This window comes from Littorina saxatilis, linkage group LG3 (genome assembly GCF_037325665.1).
Source record: "Littorina saxatilis isolate snail1 linkage group LG3, US_GU_Lsax_2.0, whole genome shotgun sequence".
NCBI classification, from domain to species: domain Eukaryota; kingdom Metazoa; phylum Mollusca; class Gastropoda; order Littorinimorpha; family Littorinidae; genus Littorina; species Littorina saxatilis.
The window spans coordinates 63,738,090-63,751,426 of record NC_090247.1 but is presented as its reverse complement, the minus strand read 5'-3'; positions in this window follow the sequence as shown (position 1 = coordinate 63,751,426).

Here is a 13,337-nt window from a genome sequence, read left to right as displayed (position 1 = left end):
GGCCACAGTCACGTCAGCGGACTTGCGGGCGGGATAACTGGCGCACGCCAGCTTCGGAGAGATGGTCCCTCGGGACACTGTTGCTTCTGCACAGCAGGCACTCTCCTCAGGTACGTTGGGTTCGCCGGTAGCCAGGCTCTTTGGCGAAAGCGTTCCGCATAGACCGCAACTAGTAGCTCCCCCGCCTCATAGGTCAGGGAGTGAAAGTTCGACATACCTGGGGCAAACGACTCACACGAAGCGGAGCTCATGGGGTGTTGACGCGGGAATGCAATCGATGTTACATGGGTTCGCCGGTAGCCAGGCTCTTTGGCGAAAGCGTTCCGCATAGACCGCAACTAGTAGCTCCCCCGCCTCATAGGTCAGGGAGTGAAAGTTCGACATACCCGGGGCATACGACTCATACGAAGCGGAGCTCACGGGATGTTGACGCGGGAATGCAATCGATGTTACATTGATCTGGAGACCAAGGTGCACGCGGGCTGTCTATGACTTCCCCCGTCGGTGTACTTGCGTCACCACTTCCGCCTGGGCAGGAAGTTTGGCTCCATGCAGGCTCTGCACCGAAGTTCTACTTCCGGTTTGCAGTCAGCCTCGCTTCCGGTTGATCATGTCCAAGACTCGGCGAGTCACGCGGACTTTTCGACTCATACGGAAGTGGAGTCGGAGCTCGACGATCATCTCTCATTCTATGATGACGACGTTGAGTTCCAATTACCGTCAAAGCTGAAGCCAACCTTAGCTATTGCAGCACAGGTCGCTTACAATACCGTAAAAGTCGACCTATACGACGCACCTGGATATAAGCCGCACCCCCCGATTTTTAAAAAAAAATCAGAAAAATCCATACACAAGCCGCTCCGGCATACAAGCCGCGCCTAGAAGCAAAGTTCAAGTCAAGAAACATCGAAAGTCAACGAAAAAAAACCACACACACACAAAAACGAACCGGCTAACTTGTCAGTTTTGCACTTTACTTTCAGCATCAGATGTTGAGTGATTCACAGAACTCTGGACTATCAAACTGTCCTCTCGTCCTGCACACAGCACCTGTAGTTAGTTCTGTAAATCACTCAACATCTGATGCTGAAAATCCGCTGAAGTCGGACTCCTCAGTGTCGGAGATGAACAAGTTCAGAATGGCTTCTGGCACAGAGTCACCGGAAGTGTCACTCTCGGCCCCACTGTCAGTGGCTGTCGTGTTGTCTGTCGCGTCGTCTGCTCCAGTGATGATCTCAGCCTTTCTGAAGCCGTTGATGATCGTTGACTTTTTGACAGCATCCCAAGCTTTCAGGACCCACTGGCACACATCTGCAAAGGTTGCTCTACGCATGCGGCCAGTCTTTGTGAATGATTTCTCGCCATCCACCATCCACCTCTCCCACTCATCCCTCATCACCACTTTGAAGGGCCGGTTCACACTGATATCGAGGGGTTGCAGGTACTTTGTTGTGCCACCCGGGATGATAGCGATGATGGAGTTGGTGGCAGTGATTGACTTTTTGACCTTCTCAGTGATGTGTGCACGCATGCTGTCCATGACTAACAGAGCTTTAGTGCGACGGAAGAAACCCCCTGGCCTTTTCCCATAGCATTCTGTCAGCCAGGTGTCCATCATCTTCTCATCCATCCACCCCTTCTTGTTAACCTGCACGACGATCCCCTTCGGAAACTTTTCTTTCGGCATTGTGATTCGCTTGAAAATCACCATCGGCGGAAGCTTTTCACCCGAAGCCGTGCACGACAAAACACAGGTGAAGTGTGTTTTTTCATGTCCCGTTGTTTTCAGTGCCACAGAAGACTCGCCCTTTTTGTTTACTGTGCGTGTCAATGGAAGGTCAAAGGTCAACGGAACCTCATCCATATTTATGATGTTCTGTGGGCCAATCAGATTCTCAGCTACCTGCTCTTGTGCGTAGTTTCGAAATGACATCATTTTCTCCTGAAAGTCTGGCGGCAGCTGTTGGCACAAAGTTGTACGTGCACGCAGTGACAGACCTTTGCGCCTCAAAAATCGGCAACACCAAGATTGACCGCCTTTGAAGTCGTCTATCTTCAGACGTGTTGCAATGGTGCGTGCTTTCAGACGAAGCTGAACAGTTGAAACACCGCGACCATCCGCACGTTGTGTGTTGACCCAGTCCTCCATTTCGTTTTCTAATTGGGGCCAGCGTGCCTTGCAACCACGGAATGCTTTTGTGGATTTCTTGCATTTCACAAGTTCGCCTCGTTGCTTTCGCCAACGCCTAATCATGCTTTCATTGACGCCGATTTGTTGAGCAGCAGCGCGATTGCCTTTTTCAACAGCCAAGTCTATGGCTGCAAGTTTGTAGGCTGCATCATAGGCCTGCCTCCGTGTTTTCGGCATCGTGGTTGTACGTTGCTTTGTTTTAGGAGATGTGCGTGTTGCTGTTCTCTGTAGTAGCAATGCGAAGTGATCGATCAAAACCGGTGTATGCCAACCCATTACTGTGTGAGTTATTGTCATGCTTCAAACTTCCGGAAAGAAGGTGAGTGAGTGAATTGAGGTAAACACAGCTGATTCAAGGCCATTACACAGCGGCGATCCAACTTCCGGAAACTAGGTCACTGAGCGAAGTCGGATACACGCCACTGATTCAGAAAAAGTCATTCATAAGCCGCACCGCCTTATAAGCCGCAGGGGTCCATTTAGGAAAAAAAAGTCGCGGCTTATAGGTCGACTTTTACGGTATGTTTCTGACGGCGTTGTTTCATAGGCTGGACTTGTCTTACCCCCACCATCAGCGGTGGGTGACTTCCGCCCAGCACCAACAGCAGCTGAAAGTTTTCAGTTCTCTGAGTCTTCTTTAGTTGCTTATGAGCTCTCTAATATTTTAGCAAGCTTTCCAGGCACGGCGAGCTCCCTGACTGTCGGCACGGTGCCTCTCCTCTCTGCTCATGGTCAGGCTCCAGTCGCTGCTAAGCCTTGGCTTGCCACTGTCCGACTTCCACAGGCTAGTGTATCTGCCCTTGCGCGCAGGTTTTCACTCAGCCGTCGGCCTCAGAACCTTATTGACACTTTTGCCCTACTGAGTGCAGCCCTTCCGGTCACGCCGTAGCTGTCCACTCTTAGGGAGGACGGTTACCGTCAAGACAGACCTTGTCTACACAGAAGGTTCTCTTATTGGTTTGGAAGAGACAGGCAGGTACCCTCTTGATCTTGCCTCTCTCTCTGAGACACTCCTTTGGACACTCTCTCGTTCTATTAGGTCTTCCCTGGATCCGTTTGAGTTCCGGAATGACGCAAGTGTTAAAGACGTTTCGACCTTAGCTAAGGTCAACACTGAGCAGATGTCTGTCCCGGCACGCCGTTTCTCCCACGCCGTGTTTACACGAGGTCTCTCACTTCCGATTTCGCTTCGGCTGTTTGGGCGAGTGAAGGATCGTACGCATTAGCATCAGTTTGCACCACCACGGTGTTGCGGGTACTTCTGCACTGGAGTTTTTTGGCTACTTCTGGTTCGTCTTCCGGCGTTCCGGGTAATCGTAGCACTTTGTTCTTTCCTGTTCGCAACTTACGACGTCAACCCTTTGGGGTTCTGGGTCGTTGGGGGCAGTGATGCCTTATATCTTACTTCCTGTTCAGCTTCGCCTGTCTCGGATGATAAGGTTTTGTACGTGATGGCATCTTTTATACAGCTTGCGTCGGTCCCCGCGTCTGACCTTTGGTCTTTCATCGATGAACAGACTAGTTCTGGTTTTTCGGCCAAACTCAGGGTTACTCTCGATTTGGCAGCAAAATTAATTCCAGGTTTTTTTCTTGAAGACACTTCGTCTTTTGAATCTTTTGACAGGTTGGCTTCCTGGTTTTCGGTATGCCGACCAGTAGTTGCTTTGATTTCTGTTTTTGGCTTTGTTACGTAGTCATTTGCCCACAAGCAGACTGACCTACGGGCACTGTGGCTTTCAGCTATTTCGTTCATGCCACTCCAGGCTTCGGCCTTTGTGTTTCCCGCACGTTCGGTTGCTGTCGTTCAACCAGAATCGCGGCTTCCTCGTACTATCTCCATCTGCTCATGCATGGACTGGAGAGGATAACTTGTGGTCAGTTGGACTTATCGTTTTCTGTTTCGCTGAGCACACAGACCTCTTTTTATCACGAAACTTTTTCGGATTACTACGAGTCTGATCAGCATTCTACTTAGGTAGAAAGCGGATGACAGACTTTGTTTGAGTAGATAGGCGGTCATTCACGACAGCTGTCGGCCTTTGAATGCACTTTTTTGGGCCTCTTTAGGAGGTCGTTCGGACTTTCTTTTAACTTCTTCTGTTTTGGCAAGAAGATTTAAATTCAGTTTGTGGGCAACAGGACTGCCGGTTTTGGCACTCTTGTTTAACTTACTCGACGGGTATTGACAGTCCAGTTCATAGCCATGGTCTTTCTTTGGCTTTTTCTGTCACAACCCATGAGGGTTATGAGTCCTTGTCTTTCTTAGACTTGGACTCTTAACGCAGGAAGCAGGACTGCGTCATACACTCGGTCTTGCTTGGGTAGACACTCAAAGCAGGTCATGCACCAGTAGTAGCCTACTTTTGGCTAATCGTTTGGATCAAGCTGGATTCACAGCTTGGTTCTTTGGAGGTGTTTGTCCCTTATAGTTTAGGAACTTCAGGGACACTTATGCTCTATCTTGAGGGTTTTTTCCTCGCTAATGAGGGCTTGATATCCTGTACTCAGGTATCACCCGTTTATCGGGAGGAGATTGGTCACGTCTTTCTTGAGCTGACGTCTATCTCCTAGGCCTGGGGGGCTTCACGCCTTCCCGAGGTCTCACATACTTTCACATTATGTTTTGACGGTAGCCTACAGGGTTCGTCCTATTCAGTTTTGAGCGGACAGCCTTACGTACTGATCGTTCTGTGTTCGGCACAACAGCAAGCGCCCACTTTGACGCTTGCTCCCTTCCTTGTCGATTTAATTTTCATAGCTACTTGCTAGTGAGAATTAAGTTAAGACTTTTGCCGCTTTTGCTTAAGCCGCATTGGTTGTTGAGGAGCAATCTCGGTTCATTTTTTGATGAGAGGTTGCAGTCTCGCCGGTCTACAAATTATTTCTTTGTTTTCGGTTTTAAGACGTTCTTTCGACTCTTCTTTGTAAAGAGTCTAGTTTGTCAGATGGTTTTTTGCCTTGCATCTTTTCATTGAACAAGGGACAAGTGTTTGTCTCTGGTTCATTACGAACATTAGCGTCTACCTCATGGGACTATGGTGCTGTGGTTTACTCAAGCCATAATCCTTTAGTGCTTCACTCCTCGGAGGGTGTTTCACTTGTGGTCATTTGGAACTCTTTGTTCTATTCAGGCGGGAGACGCCGCACAGGTTCGTTTTGTTTTACTCGCTCGCATCGGAAGACATGTCTTGTTGTCTTCCGAACTTTCACAGCTCTCTTTTGAGTTAGGACTGTCTGCCTGGTCTTGCTGATTGCAAGAGATTGTTCACTCTTTTCGTCAGCTACGATCAAGACAGGTCAGTGAGTTTGGCGCTCTTTTCGGCTTCTGGAAGACGTAACTCACGAATCTCTGTATCTGTCTGTTACGCTGTACTTGTAAAACAAGTCATCCAGATGTCTGGCATTGTTGCAGCGAATCTTAAGGTTTTTCACTCGGCTGTTTCACTCAGGTCTCAACAGACTTTATGTGGAAGGGTTATTTATCTAATTTGACCTTATCTGGTGGTTTTTTACTATCATTAGTGGGTGGTTGCGACCAAACAAAAAAAAAAAAAAAAAAAAGTTCACGAGGATGCTAAGATGTTCCACGAACTTTTGTTGTTGGCGGAAGACGATGTTTCATTAGTCTGGAGAAACATCGTTCAGAACTAGACAAGTCATTTCTCTTTTTACGCCCAGCGTGAAAAGGGCCCTGTTTTCAAGCCTTTTGTCTTTTGTTTACGTACTTTTTGGGTCTCACGCAAGATATTGGGTATTTTGGACATACTCATTCTTGCATGGCTCATTTTGGAGTGCCAGACCAGTTCTTTGGTTCTTTCGTTTTGGACGGATAGAGTCAAATTTGTGCAAGGAAGCACTGGCTAGACGGGCTTTCACACTCATTAAACAAGCTTATGAGTGTGGCAGTCAATGGGGGGGGAGCGTTCTGTCCTTCCTCTGAGTTCGCCTAGAACTCATGGGGCCTGAGCTTGGGCTCTTTTATTCAGCGGTTCTGCGATCAGGCAAATCTCGATCGGCCTCACATAGGTGTTTTGGACGTTTTTTAGGACGTCTTTCTTTATTACTTTTGGCGGGTTTTCTAATACCCGCTGGGATGGTAGTGGTTGCTTACCAGTCATGGTTGAAGCAGGCCGGTTTCTTACCAGAAATAAGTGAGTTTCACTGAGAATCTGTTTACTCGTCAGGATGGGACCAACACCTTTCCGGCTTTGGTAGCCGCAGGGCAGGTTCTCTCCAACTTGTAGAGTGAGTTTCTTTCCCACCACCTACATTAGCAATCTGCTAGATGTGAGTCGGGATAAGATATGTAATTTAATCGAAAATTTTAAAAGTAAATTTTGATTTGATTAATATACTTACCCGACTCACATCGTTAATACCCTCCCGCCTACCCCGCTCTAATTTACCCTAAAAATGAATGTTTCGCTTCGTTTCGAGTGAAGTATTCCAATATGGCGGCGGCGGTCTCGCGTGCTCAGTCACGTGACGGTATGCCTTGACCTGTGACCCAGTTTACGGGGTCTAGGCTGTTCTTTTTTAGGGTTACTTCCCCTTAAGGGGTGAAGCGTAGTTCAGCGTCCCGGCACTTAAACCAGAGGTTAATGCTAGATGTGAGTCGGGTAAGTATATTAATCAAATCAAAATTTACTTTTAAAATTTTCGAGTAAGCCTCCCGTAAACCATCACAGATACTGTCAGGCTTTTACACACAGTACAAACACCATTTCATTTAAACACTCACCGCTTGAGAACATTCTAGGTGCCCTCCGTAAAGAGCTAGCAATTTTCAAAGAATTTATTTTTGCTTTGTTTATCTTACCTCTGAGCCATCGTGAACCCGTGTAATCCAGTATCCCTTTTTTCACAATTTAGCCGCCAGTTTGTCATTTCAATGCAAATCTCTGTAAGCTTATCTGCAATAGCACGTTATTGTGTACGTTTGAATCTGAAATGCAACATTGAAACGGCTGCGAACTAGAGCAGTGGCGGTTAACGGTTCAGAGGAACTGGCGCCAGGCAGGGTCGTCTGCTACGAGAACTACAACCTTGCGTGACCCTGCTTCCGGGCTATCTTTTTTTAAACTTTCAAAACTTCGTATTGTTCTGATCTTGTCTTGATGAAAAAAGATTTCTTTTATGATTTAAGAATGTTTGTGTAACAAGCTGTCAATTTATTATTTAGATTTCAAAAGTTAGGTCAGAAGCGCAAAAAAGCACCGTCCGATTGTCTGACAGACAATCCGCAAAATTAATTCTTTGAAAATTGCTAGCTCTTTACGTAGGGCACCTAGGATGTTCCCGTTCGGTGAGCGTTCAAATGGAAGGGTGTTTGTACTGTTGTAAAAGCCTGACAGTATCTGTGATGGTTTACGGGAGGCTTACTGTGCCTTTAATTAAATTATGTCGACTTCTTGTGTATATACCTGCTATTGAAGGACACCCGCAGGAAGCTTTTCATGACAGATATATTTTTGTACAAAAGAAATAGACAGGGTTTGTTGGGAGTTAATCCACTGTTAATTACTCTTGTTTTTAAGAGATATATGTTGTTGTAAGGTCACAAGGAATGTTGCTTGTGCTTGTACTTGTGAGACATTTATACGTACCCAGTGTTGTTCCCAGACACATAAAACATTAGGTCAGTTCGACCTGGATTCAAAATATGCAGCCGTCAAAATGTCCTGCCATAAAAAAAATTGATGCGTCAAAAGCCATCCGGCTTGTCAAAATTATCAGACATTCGCCCGACCTGGGATCAGAACAATTAATGCGTCAGATCAAAAAAGAATGCGTAAATGACTGAAGATCGAGGCCTGGGAACAACACTGCGTACCTGGTCACAGTGGGTTTGGGTTGAGAGTGATTGCAGGTAGGGGCAAGATACACTGACACTGTTCAACTTTGTCAGACATGCAAGTGGCGGGATGCATTAGGTTGCATTAGTCAGGATGCATCATCACTTTCACTTTGCGTCCTGATTGTGTTATGCCCAGACATTTTGTGGAGAAAATTAAAAAAAATTGTTTTATGTTCTTTCTGGATTGGATATTTACATATGACACATTCGTTGCATGTGACAGTCATAAAGCTCTGCAGGGGGCATGGACAGTGATCTGTTAACTTATACCAATTTTAATTCATGGTACTGTACATAACTAATGCTACTTGCATGTCACGATTATAGGTCAATGCTGTATCTGTCTATTTACCATTGAATGTAGGTGGATGTCAGGGTTTTGATGCTAACAATGCTTTGATTTGGGTGCTGTTAATTAAGGTATCTATCCAGTTTGACCGCTTACATCATTTTTCATAAGTTTTGGATAGTTGGTTTGAGTTTTTCTGGTCAGTGTTTGAGAGGTTAATACACCTGAATGTTTCATAATTGGAGAAATTTAATTTTGTGCGTGTTTAATGTCTATGATATTATGTATGTGGCAGCTAATTCAGTCAGTGCCTTTCAGACTGGCAGTGCTGTTATAAAATCACCACCAGTTCCATTAGCTTGAGGTTGCCATAAAAAGGCCTTTCCTTTTTTTCACCATTTTGAGCAGCTGGCCAGGTTTTCATATCAATTTTGAGAGATCATGAAACCTGGAATTGTATGTACATTTTTGGCAGCACAGAACAACTTCCTGGAGAAAAAAATCCAGTTAAGGATTTGTTTTGACTTGCAAACCTGACACATTCAGGAATTAGGACTAGGACTGCTAGTAGTAAATGTTACCGCATGCAGCAGTTTTGAGGGTTGGATGAACAAGTTGTTCTTGAAGTACCTTCAGAACCAGTTAGCAACACAGGCAGATGTAAAAACACAGGCAGATAGAAAGTAAACAAACAAAAGAAGAAGACAAGCTGGACAAAATTGATTTTGACAGTTTTCTGAAAAGGTACCCAACTTTTTCTTTTGGCAGTTATGCAAGCTTTTGTCACAGTTGTCCCCCTTCCAATAGATGGTGCTCGGAAATAACTCGGTCCGGTTTGTATGGGTTGTGAAAAAGTGTATACTCTTGCTTTTACTGTGTCAAACTTTCCTACATGTCATTATATGTGACCCTCCACCACGAAATGAGTCGCAAGTCACCTCGCGCGGTTCTGCGCTAGGCTTAATATAAGTCCGGGGAGTGTCTGGTAACAGTGTGAGGGTCACCTTAGTCAACATGTGGACAAGTAGCACATGATGCCACATGTTGAAAGCTTGCCTCACTAGACGCAAGAGTATTCTCTTTTTCACAACCCAAACAAACCCAACGGATTTATTTCCGGAGTGCGTCTATCGAAGTGTGCATAAAACCCTTGTGTCGTTGACACTGTCTTTCTTGTTTTGAGTCTGTTTCTATTACGCTAGCTCTCCCCTTGTGTCGTTGACACTGTCTTTCTTGCTTTGAGTCTGTTTCCATTACGCTAGCTCTCCCCTTGTGTCGTTGACACTGTCTTTCTTGTTTTGAGTCTGTTTCTATTACGCTAGCTCTCCCCTTGTGTCGTTGACACTGTCTTTCTTGTTTTGAGTCTGTTTCTATTACGCTAGCTCTCCCCTTGTGTCGTTGACACTGTCTTTCTTGCTTTGAGTCTGTTTCCATTACGCTAGCTCTCTGCAGCGTGCAGATTTTTTTCAGAATAAATACAGGAATTAATGATGTGTTAAGTGAAAATTTGGTGTATTTCAACAGGGAGGCTAAATGCATGTCCACTGCATGAACCCGAAATGAAATAGGCAACGGGTCATATATATGTTTACCAGTTGATATTTCATCTGACTGATACATTGTAATCATTGTTTATCAGACTTGGGTGGATTGGTTGAGAGTGAAAGGTTTCTGTGAAACTTAGAAATTTTTCTGGCAAAGAAAAGCTGTTTAGCACAATCATTGGAAAAAAATAAACTGATCCAATAAAGGCTGCTCGCCACACATAGTAGTATTGTCATTTCCTGATTCCAAACTTATCTATAAAAGCTAGGCCATCACATTCAGCATTCCAAAAAGATCAGCATTGTTGTGAAAAACACCTGCATTTCCTTTCCAAGGTATGCAATCAGTTTGTGAAAAGACTATGCAGATGTCAAATAGTAAATAAATAAATTTACATCTTGGTAAACATAATGGAAGCATATATAATCATGAGTGAGAAACTTAATTTATCGTGTACGTGATAGACTCATTTCAATCTGTATGTATGTATTGGGAAAAGTTTTTAGCAGTTGATTTGTTAATCTTAAATTTTTTGCTACCGTTTTTTAATTTATTTTATTTATGTGAATACATGTAATTGATTTTCTTGACAGATTGCAGTTTTGATTCCAGGAGGTTTATGAGAACTCGATCTTTTGGCCTGTCATTCCTGCCATATATAAATTCATTATGCTCAGAATCATATTTATTTGGCTGGATGCTTGCATAACTTAGTACTTAATATATATTGCTCCAACTGGTATGATGATGATTGTACATCATTCCATTTGTACTGCAAGTATATTTTGCTTTTTTGGCTGCGTTTTTGACAGTACTGACACTGCAAGTATTTACATTTCCTTACATTAATTGCTGTTAAATGATTCATATATTTTAGCTTCATGCGCAGCTGAGTGTTGCCTTTCAGTATGTGTAATAAAAAAACAAGAAAGGTAGGTTGTTGGAACGTTTGTTACTGACATACATCAGTATGTGTGCCAAGTAAGTACTTGAAGCTTTTTCTGCTGTTGTAGATTTTAGCGTTGTAGAGTTTTTACAAGAAGTAACCTAGCATCCTGAACTCAGGTCAAAAATGAGTTACTTCCCTTCGGGTCTCTTTCTATCTCTGACAGGATGCCTTGGTTTTCCTTGTCTGGAGAGGAAATCGATTTTTTTACATATTTAGATCTTTTCCTAATGTGTTATGGATATAAGCAGATTCGCGATCGTCGATAATGATTTTTCATGGTGTTGTGTAATTTTTAAATTAATTGATATGTACAAAGGAATTGATATGTAAGACAGTTTCAAGCGAGCTATCTTTCGCGGATGTAGTATATTTACTGTGCAAACAACTCTAAAGTGTCACGTGATAATCAACTTTTGCTTGGGTGCGCGCCGGTGCAGACGATTTTTTCTGTAACCAGTTGAGAATGATGCAACCATATCAAGGTCTCCTTCCGACAGCAGTCTCAAAATTTCGACTTGTTTTGACCTTAGAACGATGTCTTTATCATAACTGTGAAGAACAGAACGGAGATCACTGTCGAAGTCGGCCAATCTGCAATCATTTTCGTCTCGCGAACACTGATCTCAAATTTAGATCAGTGCTCGCGAAAAACATATGGGAGATAACTCTGTATTCTTGTTTTCATAGATTCGCGCAATAATTTAGCATGCTGTCAGAGACAAACTGGCGATAGCCGTGGAGCGATGATTATCAGAATGGCAACCTAGCTGTTGATAACTACTAGTTGTCAGTTTTGTGTTAAACAAGTAGATAACTTTGCAAATTAGTGTTGTAGACTAACTTGGTGTGTTCATGCAGTGCTTAATTTGATAGTTTTGTTAGCAAATAGATTATCTGTCCTGGAATCAGTTGTGATTCATACTGTTTTGTAAGCAAATAGATTATCTGTCCTGGAATTAGTTGTGATTCGATCATGCAGTTTTCAGAGTGTGTGTACATGTATATAGTATATAGTTACTGACAAGTCGGTTTGGTCAGTGAGAAGATTTGAATTTGTGAAGCAAGTAGTTATATGTACTCTTTACCCCCCGCGGGTTAGGGGGAAGAATTTACCCGATGCTCCCCAGCATCATGTCGTAAGAGGCGACTAACGGATTCTGTTTCTCCTTTTACCTTTGTTAAGTGTTTCTTGTATAGAATATAGTCAATTTTTGTAAAGATTTTAGTGAATCAGTATGTAAGATATGTTAAGTCCTTTGTACTGGAAACTTGCATTCTCCCAGTAAGGTAATGAATATATTGTACTACGTTGCAAGCCCCTGGAGCAAATTTTTTATTAGTGCTTTTGTGAACAAGAAACAATTGACAAGTGGCTCTATCCCCTCTCCCCCCTTTCCCAGTCGCGATATAACCTTCGTGGTTGAAAACGATGTTAAACACCAAATAAAGAAAGAAAGATATGTACTCTTTGTTTTAAATTAGTTATTGTAGATATTAGTTGTTGCTGTATTTCACTGAGATTCACAATTGAGGTTAATTACCATGCAGTACTTCGGATTGGGATAGCTTAATATAGCTTTCGTAGCTGTTATTGGTATACCTGTACTATGATATAAACTGTAATGATCGATGCTAATTGTGATGGAAAAGTTCATAGTAGTTAAAAGTGAAAGTTAAAATGGCCTGATTAGGATGGCCTGTGTCTGCATGCTTCATACTTTACTGCTTCATGTATGTGGGTTTGGCAGATAGACATTTGTTATACACCTGCAGTGGTGCTGTACTGGTATTTCAGTTGGTGAACTTTTCACTTTTTCGAAATCAAATAAGTAGGCGTACCTAGCAGTACAATTTTTTTTAAAGTTGGAAGCTTAATTTGTTTTCACATCACAGTTTTCAGACGAAGTTCGAAGACATCATGTGAATGTGATTTTTAAATTATTTGCAATTTATATATAGACATGATCGGCATATACTCACTGTATATATGTTAATTTTATGTAATGATTGCAAGTTGAAGATCAATATCGATACAATAGCTGCTTCAACAAAAATTATAGCATGCAGATGGTTTTCCTTGTGTCAGTGTGATTAGGCTCCTGTCTTGGACCAGTGATGATTATTAGCAATATTTGCTAGCAGTTTGTTGGTTTCAATTTCAAGTCGTGTGTGCTGTGATTTCGAGTGTTTTTCAGCTCATGTACTTTGCCTATTTAAAACATGTAATTCTATGCCAATAATGAAGATAGACACTGTGCAGCATCAAAGATCATTTTTATATTTAATGTGAAAGAAGTAAGACAGCATATGTACATGGAGAGATCACATTGGAATTATAAAAATAAATGTCCTTATTTTTGCTATTATGCTATTGTTGTTTGTATAAATCATTGCCAATGGTTTGTCAAATATGTCCAAGATCATTGTCGTAAAATATGTTTGAATGAAAAAGGTGAGCTCAAAACTTCATTATCCAATACATTTGTACTCAAACTGTATTAAACTA